At 46.1% G+C, this 13,278-nt stretch overlaps 1 long non-coding RNA gene across 1 annotated transcript in view; it reads left to right on the forward strand.

The window, feature by feature from the left end:
• Window positions 1-1,661: 1,661 nt before the first annotated feature.
• The window catches only part of LOC140453306 (uncharacterized), a 36,748-nt gene continuing 25,131 nt past the window's right edge, over window positions 1,662-13,278 (forward strand). Inside the window, exon 1 of the long non-coding RNA XR_011952342.1 lies at window positions 1,662-1,792. This is a non-coding gene — a long non-coding RNA (uncharacterized lncRNA). The remainder of the gene's footprint in view (window positions 1,793-13,278) is intronic.

Raw genomic sequence — 13,278 nt, forward strand, 5'->3', positions numbered from 1 at the left:
ATTTTAAGTACTTTTTGGTGATCTTCTCAGCCTCATAATCTCGTATGATTCTTTTTGTCCTGAGCGAGGGATCAGTGGGAATTTCTTGCTGAGGTTTTTACTATTTCAATCGTATGTCCTTTTGTTGAGTTTTTGCATTGTCCCTTCAAATGTTTTCCACTGTTCATTTACAGACACATATTTCAGTCTGTTTAGCCTGCTTACCTTGGTCAGTTCTCCTCTCAAACTCAAATTTCCTGAAGGATCTCTCCCGGTGACATTACCCATTCACTAAGTTTCTTTACACAGTCGCTCTGCGATAGTTATGTCCCTTAACAGTTGCACAATGTGTTTTTCAAAGAAACACTGAAAGAAAAATTAACCGAACTCCTCTTCCAATATCAATGTTGACCGTGTGATTGTCCCAGATTATACAAATATTGAGGTTTTCCAAAATTATCACAATGCCTTTGTTAAAAAAATTCCAATGAGTTCCTGTTTAATGCAGTGGTGAGCAATGGAATGCTGTTCAGTGGCTAAAACTGTTCTGCTGCTTGTGTCCTTGGCAAGTAGTAGCCAGAATTTACATTCAGACTGACTCTACTTCATGATCTGCAGCCAAATGCTTTCTCTGTAATGCCTTTTTTATATCCATTATTGTTAGCGTTGCCCATTTTGCCTGAGTTTGCACAAGATTACGAATCACTGAATATTTTTGTTCTCCCTGGTGTCTAAATCTCTTTTATCTCTGTGTCACCAAATCCATCGACCTTATTGCAGCAACGTTGTCCATTTAAAAAAAAACATAATCTACTCTCTTCCACAATTTTCTGTCACAAATCTTTTTCCTGATGTACCATTTTAGTTAAACTCTGTCCCATCCTTTTCCTTTCTGCTTGCCTTCAGCCACATTCCCATTCTGTTCCATTGCTTCACCTTTTCCCTTTGGATTTGGAAAGCTCCTTTCACCTGCATTCTCTCTTGTCAGTTTAAAGCCCTGTCCATAAACCAACTGACATGATTGGCCAGGACACTCCTCCCAGCACGGTTCCAGGGGGACCATCCTAATAGATTTTTTTTTAAAATCCGGTATGGGATGTGTGAGTCTCTGGCTGACCAGCCTTTCTTGCCCAGTCCTAGAAGCCCTTGAACTGAGTAACTTGCTCGGCCATTTCAAAGGGTAATTGAGAGGCAAACCCTTTGCTGTGGGTATATCGTGCAGACCACGTGAGGATGGGCAGATGTCCTTCTCTAAAGGACAAGTGTTTGGATTTATTGTACATCAGTAATGGTTTCATACTTATTTGTGGATTGTTAATTATTATTTTTAAAATTATTGATTTCAAATTTCTCTATTTCTGATGGCGGGATTCAATCCTGCCTGCCCTGAACATTAGCTGAGGTTTTGGATACATTCTCTCGCAATAATACCACTACGCCATTACTTCACCTGCTCACTGGGTGCTCATCCCTGAGCACTGATACCAGGGCATCATGAAGCTAAACCCATTCTTCCGACACAATTGTGTGATCCTGACATCTTCCAGCAATCTGGGACTATTACTTAATATCGCTCCATTTTCCAGATCTCTGTGGAACTCAGTGCCATTCTCCATGTGTAACCCTCACTGCATCAGTCTAATTTCCCATTCTGTCTATTTCTCTGTCTCCTGTAGGTACTCAGGAGAGTCCTGACTCAATAGCCTTCCCAGCTGCTGGGTGTGTCGTCCATCACCTCATTGAACGCAATTGGTCTGCCAGAGAGAGACAAAGGGAAAGGAGATCTGGAGCCTTCAATAAATCCTGTAGTGAGGTAAGATCACCCACAGTGCACAGAGCAAAGAACAGTGAGAGGGCTCCAAACATCTGTTAACACAACATGACATAGATACAGTGCAGGAAGGGAGCACAGTACACACACACACACACCCCAGGCTCAATCACCACCCCAATGTAAGTTCTATTATATTAAAACCCACTACTCTGCAACAGTGTATCTATGGCATGTCTTGTGGTCCAGTGTCTTCAATAAGTTTTAATACCTATAACAGATCCTATCGCTGTAACCTCCTCCCTTCCCGATAGTCCCTCCACATATTTGAAATGTACTGCATTCCAGAATACCATCCCTCTCGCTGTAACGTGCTTCAGTGTGTACAACATGTCTTATCTCAGTAGTCTCATTCAATAAGGTAAAAACATGAACTGCAGATGCTGGAAACCGGAGTCTAGATTAGACTGCTGCTGGAAAAGTATGGCAGGTCAGGCAGCATCCGAGGAGCAGGAAAATCGACGTTTCAGGCAAAAGCCCTTCATCAGGAACAGAGGCAGGTGCCTGCAGTATGGGGAGATAAATGAGAGGGGGGTGGGAATGTGGAGAAAGTAGCATAGCATACAATAGGTGAATGGGGTGGGGAAGAAGGTGATAGGTCAGAGTGGAGGATGGGGGAAGGTAGCAAAGAGTACGATGGGGATGGGGCTGATAGGTCAGAGAGGAGGGTGGAATGGATAGGTGGGAAGGGAAATAAGCCATTAGGACAGGTCATGAGGGTGGTGCTGAGCTGGAAGGCTGGAGGTGGGGTGAGATGGGGGAAGGGGAAATGAGGAAACTGGTGAAGTCCACATTGATGCCCTGGGGTTGAAGTGTTCCGAGGCGGATTGTGAGGCGTTCGTCCTTCAGGTGTCGGGTGGTGAGGAAGCGGCGGTGGAGGAAGCCCAGGACCTGCATTTCCTTGGCAGAGTGGGCGGGGGAGTTGAAATGTTAGGTCACAGGGCGGTGGTGTTGATTGGTGCGGGTGTACCAGAGATGTTCCCGAAAGCGCTCTGCCAGGAGGTGTCCAGTCACCGCAATGTAGAGGAGGCCGCATCAGGAGCAACGGATGCCATAAATGATATTGGTGGATGTGCAGGTAAAACTTTGGCTGTGGAAGGCTCCTTTGGGGCCTTGGATGGTGGTGAGGGGAGAGGTGTGGGTGCAGGTTTTCCAATTCCTGCAGTGGCAGGAGAAGGTGCCAGGAAGGGAGGGTGGGTTTTGGGGGACATGGAACTGACCAGGTAGTCACAGAGGAAATGGTCTTTGCGAAAAGAGGAGAGGGGTGGGGAGGGAAATATATCCCTGGTGGTGGGGTCCGTTTGGAGGTGGAGGAAATGGCGGCGGAGGATTTGGTTTATGCGAAGGTTGGTCGGGTGGAATGTTAGCACCAGGGGCGTTCTGTCCTTGTGAAAGTCGGAGGGGTGGGGTTTGAGGGCGGAGTTGCGGGATGTGGACGAGATGCGTTGGAGGGCATCTTTTACCACGTGGGAAGGGAAATTCCGATATCTAAATAAGGAGGCCATCTGGTGTGTTCTGTGGTGGAACTGGCCCTCCTCGGAGCAGGTACAGCAGATGCGAAGGAATTGGGAATAGGGGTTGGGAATTTTGCAGGCGGTAGGGTCGGAAGATGTGTAATCTGTGTAATCTAGGTAGCTGTGGGAATCGGTAGGTTTGTAAAAAATGTCAGTGTTAAATCGGTTGTCATTAATGGGGATGGAGAGGTCCAGGAAGGGGAGGGAGGTGTCAGAGATGGTCCAGGTAAATTTAAGGTCAGGATGGAATGTGTTGGTGAAGTCGATGTATTGCTCAAACTCCTCGAGGGAGCACGATGTGGTGCCAATGCAGTCATCAATGTTGCGGAGGAAGACGTGGGGAGTGGTGCCAGTGTAACTACGGAAGATGGACTGTTCTATGTAGCCAACAAAGAGACAGGCATAGCTGGGGCCCATATGGGTGCCCATGGCTACCCCTTTGGTCTGGAGGAAGTGGGAGGATTTGAAGGAAAAGTTGTTAAGGGTGAGGACTAGTTCAGCCAAACGAATGAGAGTATCGGTGGAAGGGTACTGTTGTGGACATAGGGAGAGGAAGAAACGGAGGGCTTGGCGGTCGTGGTCATCATGGATGGAGGTGTAGAGGGATTGGATATCCATTGTGAAGATGACGCGTTGGGGGCCGGGGAAGCAGAAGTCTTTGAGGAGGTGGAGGGTGTGGGTGGTGTCTTGAGCGAATGTGGGTAGTTCCTGGCTTGGGGGTTAGGACAATGTTGAGGTCGGTAGACATGAGTTCGATGGGGTCAGAGCATGCTGAGGCATTGGGTCGGCCAGGGTGGTCAGGCTTGTGGATCTTGGGAAGGAGGTAGAACCGGGCAGTGGAGGATCCCGGACAATGAGGTTGGAAGCTGTGGGTGGGAGATCTCCTCCTGAGGTGATGAGATTCTGTATGCTCTGGGAGATGACGGTTTGGTGATGGGAGGTGGGTCATGGTAGAGGGGGTGGTAGGAGGAGGTGTCTTTGAGTTTGCATCATGGCTTCAGCGGTGTAGAGGTCAGTGCACCAGACTACCACTGCACCCCCTTTATCTGCTGGTTTGATGGTGAGGTTGGTATTGGAGCAGAGGAAGTGGAGGGCTGCACAATATGAGGGTGAGAGGTTGGAGTGGGGGAGGGGGTAGATAGGTTGAGACGGTTAATGTCTCGGTGGAAGTTGGAAATGAAGAAATCGAAGACAGGTAATAGACCAGCGCGGGGTGTCCAGGTGGATGGAGTGTATTGGAGGCCGGCAAAGGGGTCCTCAGAAAATTGGCGGGAGTCTTCATTGTAAAAGTAAGCTCTGAGGCGGAGGTGGTGGAAGAAGTGTTCGATGTCACGGCGTGTATTAAATTAATTGATGTGTGGACGGTGGGGGATAAAGGTGAGGCCTTTGCTGAGGACTGATCATTCGTCCTCAGTGAGGGGGGGGTCCGGGGGAATGGTGAAAACTCGGCAGGACTGGAAGCTGGGACCTGGCGTAGGTGTGGAGCTGGGAGAGGCGACGGAGCCTGTAACTGGAGTGGGTGTAGTGTTAGGGGGAATGGGGATGGAGTCATGAGCAGGGGTGGTGTTCCCCTCAGGGTTCTGAGGACAGGGATTGTGACGGTGGGACCTGGGGTGGGTGTCCGCAGAATACAGATGAGTGGCGTTGGTGGGGGTAGAAGTGGTGGCAAACACGGCAGTGTGGGAGCTTGGAAATCACAGTGTGTGTGGCATCAGCGATGATGTGAGGGGCGGAAGTGATGTCACTTGTGGTGTATGAAGAATTTTGAGGGACTGAAATGGCATTTACTTTATTTTAACCAATAATTTCCTGTCACAAATCTGTTTGACAATGTCGTATTTTAATTAAACTCAGTCCCTTACTGTTTCTTTCTTTTGGTCTTCATTCAAATCTCCATGGTGTTCCAATATTTCAACCTTTCTCTTTGGACGTGGGAATTTCCATTCCCCTCAGACCTGTCCCCCTCCTCATCTGTGTCCATTTATAGCACACTGCATAATCCTGGTACCAGAGGAGCCTAACCCAATAAAATAGCTCAGTCCTCCCTGAGTACTGGTAGCAGTACTCACTGGTCAGAACCACTTCTGATGATACCATTGTGTGATCCTGATACATTCCTGCACTCTGGTGATATCACTGTCTCTCTCCATGTGGTATCCCTCAGTGTGTGGGTCTAATTGCTGCCTCTGTCAGTGTCTCTCACTCTTGCAGCTACTCCAGATCCTGAGCCAACAGAATTCTCCACTCCAGAGGGAAGCAACTGCACAGGCCATGGATGGAGACTGGGAATTTCCAGATCTCTGTGGGACTCCGTGCCATTCTCCATGTGTAACCTTCATTGCATTAGTCTAATTTCCCATTCTGACTACTTCTCTGTCTCCTGTAGGTATTCCTGATGTCCCTGTCTCAACAGAATTCCCAATTCCTGTCTCGTCCATCACCACATTGAAGACAGTTGGTCAGCCAGAGAGAGATGGAGAGGGAGATCTGGAGCCTTCAGTAAATCCTGCAGTCAGTAAGATCACTCACAGTAGACAGCAAAGGGAGGAGTTAGTGAACATTAATTCAGATCCTGAGGACTTGATGTAGGAACAATGCTGGGCAAGGAACATGAGAAAATTCTCAGGCTTCGTTATCACCATCTTGTCTTTCAATTCATCTGTTCCACAGAACCCTCCCTATGTCTGTCAGTTTCTCCATTGTCTGTTTCATCGATACCACTTTCCCTATCTCTATCAGCCCCAACAATCCTGCTTATCCCTGTAAGCTCCTCATAGCAGTAAAACTCTCCAAGTTTCTGCCTTTGCCTTTAATCCCGGGTTCTGTCACATCTCTCCTTAACTGAAGAAAAACAACTCCTCAGTTCCTTAAGCCACCCTGGTCGGTGTAGTCCTTTCCAGACCTGAAAAACCTCCCTGTTTTTGTGACTTTTTTGAACTCCGACTACCTTCATGATCTCTGTAACCTTCCCGTCACGACAACAAAAAAGCTCTGTACCTTGGTAACCTCCTCCAGCTGTTAGACTCCTCCTTGTCTCTGGGCACAAAGCAGAGTTACCCTGCTTCTCTCATAAATTAGCTTCTCCATTTCTCATGATGACTCTGAACTCTTCCTGTCTCTAAAACGCACTCAGTCTCTGTAAACTCTGCTGGTCCCGATTGATGTAATTACCTTCGGTAACTACAAACTTTTATACGTTTAATCTCCTCCAGACGTGACCACACAGTTTATTTCTATAACCTCTGTGAGTGATAGAGTCGTAGAGATGTACAGCATAGAAACAGACCCTTCGGTCCAACCCGTCCATGCCGACCAGATATCCCAACCCAATCTAGTTCCACCTGCCAGCACCCAGCCCATATTCCTGCCAACCCTTCCCATTCATATACCCATCCAAATGCCTTTAAATGTTGCACTGTGCCATCCTCCACCACATCCTCTGGCACCTCATTCCATACACGGACCACCTTCTATCTGAAAAAATTGCCCCTTATGTCTCTTTTATATCTTTCCCCTCTCACCGTAAACCTATGCCCTCGAGTCTGGACTCCCCGACCCCAGGGAAAAGACTTTGTCTATTTATCCTATCCTATCCATGCCCCTCATAATTTTGTAAACCTCTGTAAGGTCACCCCTCAGCCTCCGAAGCTCCAGGGAAAACTGCCCCAGCCTGTTCAGCCTCTTCCTGTAGCTCAAATCCTCCAATCCTGGCAACGTCCTTGTAAATCTTTTCTGAACCCTTTCAAGTTTCACAACAATTCTTCAGATAGGAAGGAGACCTGAATTGCACAAAATATTCCAACAGTGGCCAGACCAATGTCCTGTACAGCCGCAACATGACCTCCCATCTCCTGTACTGAATACTCTGACCACTAAAGGAAAACATCCCAAATGCCGCCTTCACTATCCTATCGACCTGTGGCTCTACTTTCAAGGAGCTATGAACTTGCACTCCAAGGTCTTTATGGTCAGCAACACTCCCTAGGACCTTACCATTACGTGTATAAGTCCTGCTGGAAGACTTGCTTTCCCAAAATGCAGCACATCCCATTTATCTGAATTAAACTCCATCTGCCAGTTACCCCATTGTCCCATCTGGTCCAGATCCTGTTGTAACCCTCTTCGCTGTCCACTACACCTTCAACTTTGGTGACATCCGAAAATTTACTAACTGTACCTCTTATGCTCACATCCAAATCATTTATGTAAATGACAAAAAGTACAGGGCCCAACACTGATCCTTGTGGCACTCCACTGGTCACAGGCTTCCAGTCTGAAAAACAACCCTCCACCACCACTCTCTGCCTTTTATCTTTGAGCCAGTTCTGTATCCAAATGGCTAATTCACCCTGTATTCCATGAGTTCTAACCTTGCTAACCAGCCTCCCATGGGGAACCTTGTCGAACACCTTACTGAAGTCCATATACATCACATCTATCACACTGCCCTCCTCAATATTTTTTGTTACTTCTCCAAAAAACTCAATCAAGTTTATGAGACATGTTTTCCCACAAACAAAGCCATGTCGACTATTCCTTATCAGTCCTTGCCTTTCCAAATACATGTGTATTTTGTCCATCAGAATTCCCTCCAGCGACTTGCGCACCGCTGAGGTCAGGCTGACCGGTCTATAGTTCCCTGATTGTCTTTACGACCCTTCTTAAACAGTGGCACCACTTTTTAAACCTCCAGTCTTCAGGCATCTCACCTGTGACTATTGATGATGCAAATATCTCAGCAAGAGGCTCAGCAATCACTTCTCTAGCTTCCCACAGAGTTCTCAGGTACACCTGATCATTTCTTGGGGATTTATTCACCTTTAACCGTTCCATGACATCCAGCACTTCCTGCTCTGTAATCTGGACGTTTTGCAAGATGTCACCAGATATTTCCCTACATTCTATATGCTTTTCCACAGTAAATACTGATGCAAAATATACATTTAGTATCTCCCCAATTTTCTGCGGCTCCATGCAAAGGCCACCTTACTGATCTTTGTAGGGCCCTATTCTCTCCCTAGTTACCCTTTTTTCCCTTAATATATTTGTAAAAACCCTTTGCATTCTCCTTAATTCTATTTGTCAGATCTATCTCATGTCCGCGTTTTGCCCTCCTGATTTCCCTCTTAAGTATACTCCTACTTCCTTTATACTCTTCTAAGGATTCACTCGATCTATCCTGTCTATATCTGACATATGCTTCCTTCTTTTTCTGAATCAAGCACTCAATTTCTTTCGTCATCCAGAATTCCCAATACTTACCAGCGTTCCCTTTCAGCCTGACAGGAATATACTTTCTCTGGACTCTTGTTATCTCATTTCAGAAGGCTTCCCATTTTCCAGCCGTCCCTGTAACTGTGAACATCTGCCTACAATCAGCTTTCAAAGGTTCTTGCCTAGTACCGTCAAAATTGACCTTTCTCCAATTTAGAACATCAACTTTTAGATCTGGTCTATCCTTTTCCATCACTATTTTAAAACAAATAGAATTATGGTCGCTGGCCTCAAAGAGCACCCCCACTGACACCTCAGTCACCTGCCCGGCCTTATTTCCTAACAGTAGGTCACGTTTTGCACCTTCTCTCGTAGGTACATCCACATACTGAATCAGAAAATTGTCTTGTACACACTTAAGAAATTCCTCTCCATCTAAAGCTTTAACACTATGGCAGTTCCAGTCGATGTTTGGAAAGTTAAAATCCCCTACCATAACTACCCTATTATTCTTACAGATAGCTGAGATCTCCTTACAAGTTGTTTGGCAATTTCCCCTTGACGATTGGGGGGTCTGTAATACAATCCCAGTAAGATGATCATCTCTTTCTTATTTCTCAGTTCCACCCAAATAACTTCCCTGGATGTATTTCTGGGAATATCCTCCCTCAGCACAGCTGTAATGCTATCCCTTATCAAAAATGTCACTCCTTCTCCTCTCTTGCCTCCCTTTCTATCCTTCCTGTAGGATTTGTTTCCTGGAACATTAAGCTGCCAGTCCTGCCCATCCCTGAGCCATGTTTCTGTAATTGCTATGATATCCCAGTCCCATGTTCCTAACCATGCCCTGAGTTAATCTGCCTTCCCTGTTAGACCCCTTGCATTGAAATAAATGCAGTTTATTAGTCCTACCATGTCCCTGCCTGTCCTGACTGTTTGACTCACTTCTGTTCTCAGCTGTACCCGTCTCAGGTCGAACTCCCAAAATCCTCCCTGTGATTGTTATCACGTCCTATCCCTGCATTCCTCCAAATCCCTGTAAAGTCTTCCCATTCCTAAAACCCTCCCTGTATATGTCACCTGTCCCAGCTTCCACAACCCTCCCTATATCTGAAAGACCCCCCCCACCACCACCACCCCGTCCCAGTTACTACAGCCCGCTGTATCACTAAATGCCAGTAGTCATTATAATATCAGAGTAAGGTGTTAAAGCAGGAATACTGTACTGGGTTAAATGATCAGTCGTGATCACATTGAATGGTGGGACTGACTCTGTCGTCAAATGGCCAATACCTGCTCTTCTTTGCTGTGCTTCTCTATAAACTTACTATCTATATAACCTCCTTCAGTCCCCACTGGCCTCCCTATCTCCATAAACTCCTTCAGTCCCCACGACTCTTCCTATCCATGTAACATGAATCATTCCCCACAAACCTCCCTAACTCCATAACCTCCAAAAGGCCCCACAACCCTGCCTATCTCCATAATCTCATCCTGACCCAACGACCCTCCCGTTCAGAGTAACCTCCTTCAATCCCCATGATCCTCCTGATCTGTGCAATCTCCTCCAGGCCCAACAGCCCTGCAGATCTCTTTGGCCCCTTTCAGGCCTCACATTACTCCCTATCTCCATAATATTCTTCAGTCACCACTGCACTCTCTGTGTCCATAATGTCATTCAGTCCCCACGACCCTCCTCATTTCCAAAACATCTATTACCTGTTGAACCTGTAAGCTAGTTTTCAGATTGATAAACACGAACTCCCATAACCCTTTGTGCTGCCAGTCTGAAACCAAACAGTGTTCGCCTGATAGTAGGTTGGGAGCTGAAATATGTTTGAAAGGATATGTCAATGAACAATAACTGGACCCTTAGAAACGCTTTTAATAAAAAGAGAATGTGTTTTTGAGCCTGTTGGATTTTATTTTTATTAGTGTGAATATAAATGGCAGAATATTTACAGGTCTAGGAGTGGCTGTACCGAGGATACGGTTACTTTGAATTTTGAGAAACCTTTACACAAGTTTTAATAAGGGCTAAGGAGTAACCTGGTAGAGAATAAGGCACCTTAACTGTCAGGAGGTGAGTGAGATATTAGACAAAATAATGTTGTCACAATTTACTGTGGAGAAAGACATGGAAGCTCAGGAAGTTGGGGAAATAAATAGCACTGTCTTTGAAAGAATCCTCAACAGAGAAGAAAAAGTGCTGGAATTTTAAACAAATAAAGGGAGATCAATCCTCAGTAGCTCATTAGGTCAATGCTTGAATATTGTGGGAAGTGAGGGAAGAGATTGCAGTGTCCCCAACAGAGATATTTATGTTATCAACAGAGACAATGAATCACCGGAAGACTGGGGGGTGGCTAATGCTATTCCATCACTGAAGGGTTGCAGGGAAAAGCCAGGAAATCACAGCCCCGTGAGCCCAGTGCTGGGTAAGTTGTTGAAGGAGAGTCTGAGAGAAAGGAGCTACATATATTTGGAAAGGCAAGGGCTGATTAGAGATAGTCAGCATGGCTTTGTGAGTGGGAAACCGTGTTTCATAAACCGGATTGACTCTTCGAGGGGTTGACCAAGAGATAGATGAAGGCAGAGCAGTCAGCGTTGTCTACATGGACTTCAGCAAAGCATTTGACAAGGTTCCAAGCGATGTAGAACATCTAGTCAACAGGAAGAAGGAACGTTGAGGATCCATGGATCAGAAGGAGGGCTCTCGAGAGTTACATGGGGCAGCACGGTTTTCAGTGGTTAGCACTGCTGCCTCACAGCACTAGGGACGTGATTTCAATTCCAGCCCCAGGTGACTGGCTGCGTGGAGTTTGCACATTCTCTCCATGTCTGCGTGGGTTTCCAACAGGTGCTCCGGTTTCCACCCACAGCCCAAAGATGTGCTGGTTCGATCAATCAGCCATACGTTTTTCAAGAAGAAAATAGAGATAATCCTGGGAATCACAGACCTGTAAGTCTTGTGTGCAGATTATTGGAGAGGACTCTGAGATACAGGATTTATGATTCCTTGGAAAACCATAGTTTGATTGGAGAAAGTCATCATGAATTTGTAAGGGACAGGTCATGCCTCACAAATCTTATTGAATCCTTTGAGAATGTGACAAAACACATTTATGGCTCATTGAGAAAGTACAGAGTATGGGATACATGGACACCTGTCCATCTGGATACAGAATTCCTGGCCCATAGAAGACAGAAGGTGATGACAGATGGAAAGCATTCAGCCTGGAGCTCAGTGACCAGTGGTTTTCTGCAGGGAGAGGTCAAAAAATCTCTGCTCTTTGTGATTTTATGAATGACTTGGATGTGTGAGTGGAAGAGTGGGGAAGTAAGTTTTACAATGACACGAAGGTTGGTGGAGTGGTGAATAGTGTGGAGGGCTATTGAAGGTTGCAACGGGACATTGACAGGATGTAGAGCTGGGCTGACAAGTGGCAGAAGAAGTCAAATCTGGAAAAGTGTGAAGTGATTAATTTTGGAAGATGAGACTTGAATGCAGAATGCAGGGGTAAAGGCAGAATACTGGATAGTGTGGAGGAACAGATGGATCTTGGATTTCATGACCGGACATCCGTCAAATTTGCCACCCAAGCTGAAAACTTTGTTAAGATGGAATATGTTGTATTGGCTTTCATTAGCTGGGGGATTGCGTTTTAAAGATATGAGGCTATGCTGCAGCTCTATAGAGCCCTGTTTTGATCCCATTTAGAATATTGTGTTCAGTTTTGGTGCCTTCATTACAGGAAGGATATGGAAGCTTTAGAGAGGGTAACGAGGAGATTTACCAGGATTCTGCCTGGACTGGAGGGCATGTCTTATGAAGAAAGGTCGAGGAAGCTAAGGCTTTTCTCATTGGAGTGAAAAAGAGTGCGCTGTGGCTTGGTAGAGGTGAACAAGATGGTGTGAGGCAAAGATAGAGTGTACAGTGAGAGACCTCTTTATCCCATGGCATACATGGTACAAGGGGGAATAATTGTAAGGTGATTGGAGGATGGGTAAGGGGAGATCTCAGATGTAGGTTCTTCACACAGAGAGTGGTGGGTGGGTGGAACGGGACATTTTAACAGACTCTTGGATAGGCACATGGATGATCGCAAAATGAAGGGTATGTAAGTTAGTTTGATCTTTCAGTCGGGTAAAAGATGGGCATGGCATCATGGCCGAAGGGTCTTGGGCTGAATTGTTCTGTGTTCTGTGTTCTGTCTGGTAAACTGGGTAATAAGCTCAGATCAATGTAAAAGGATATGGCATTCAGGAGGAGCTCGTGCACTGGATACAAAATTGGCTTGATAGTAGGAGACAGAGGGTGATGGGAGACATGCTGCCTTTCAGAATGGAGGCATGTGACCAGAGAAGTAGTGGGCCTACTGTTGTTTGTCATTTGGGTAAATGGTTTGGATGGGAATATTGGTTTTCTGGTAAGTAAGTTTTTTGAGTGACACTGAAATAGGTGGTAAAGTGGACAGTGAAGAAGGTTATCTATGATGCAACAAGATTAACAGTCCTGCTGGGATAGTGGGCTGAAGAATAGCAGATGGAGTTTAATTAAATAAATGTGAGGTGTTCCATTTTGGTGAAACAAACCAGGGTGGGGCCTGTACAGTTAATGTTCGGGCCCTGGGTAGTGATGTCAGTCAGAGACCAAGGGATTCAGGTACACAGTCTTTGGAAGTGGTGTCCCAGGTATACAGGCTGGTGAAGCAGGTGTTTGGGATGGTTACCTTCTTT

This window comes from Chiloscyllium punctatum, chromosome 27 (assembly GCF_047496795.1).
Source record: "Chiloscyllium punctatum isolate Juve2018m chromosome 27, sChiPun1.3, whole genome shotgun sequence".
In the NCBI taxonomy this organism is placed as follows: Eukaryota; Metazoa; Chordata; class Chondrichthyes; order Orectolobiformes; family Hemiscylliidae; genus Chiloscyllium; species Chiloscyllium punctatum.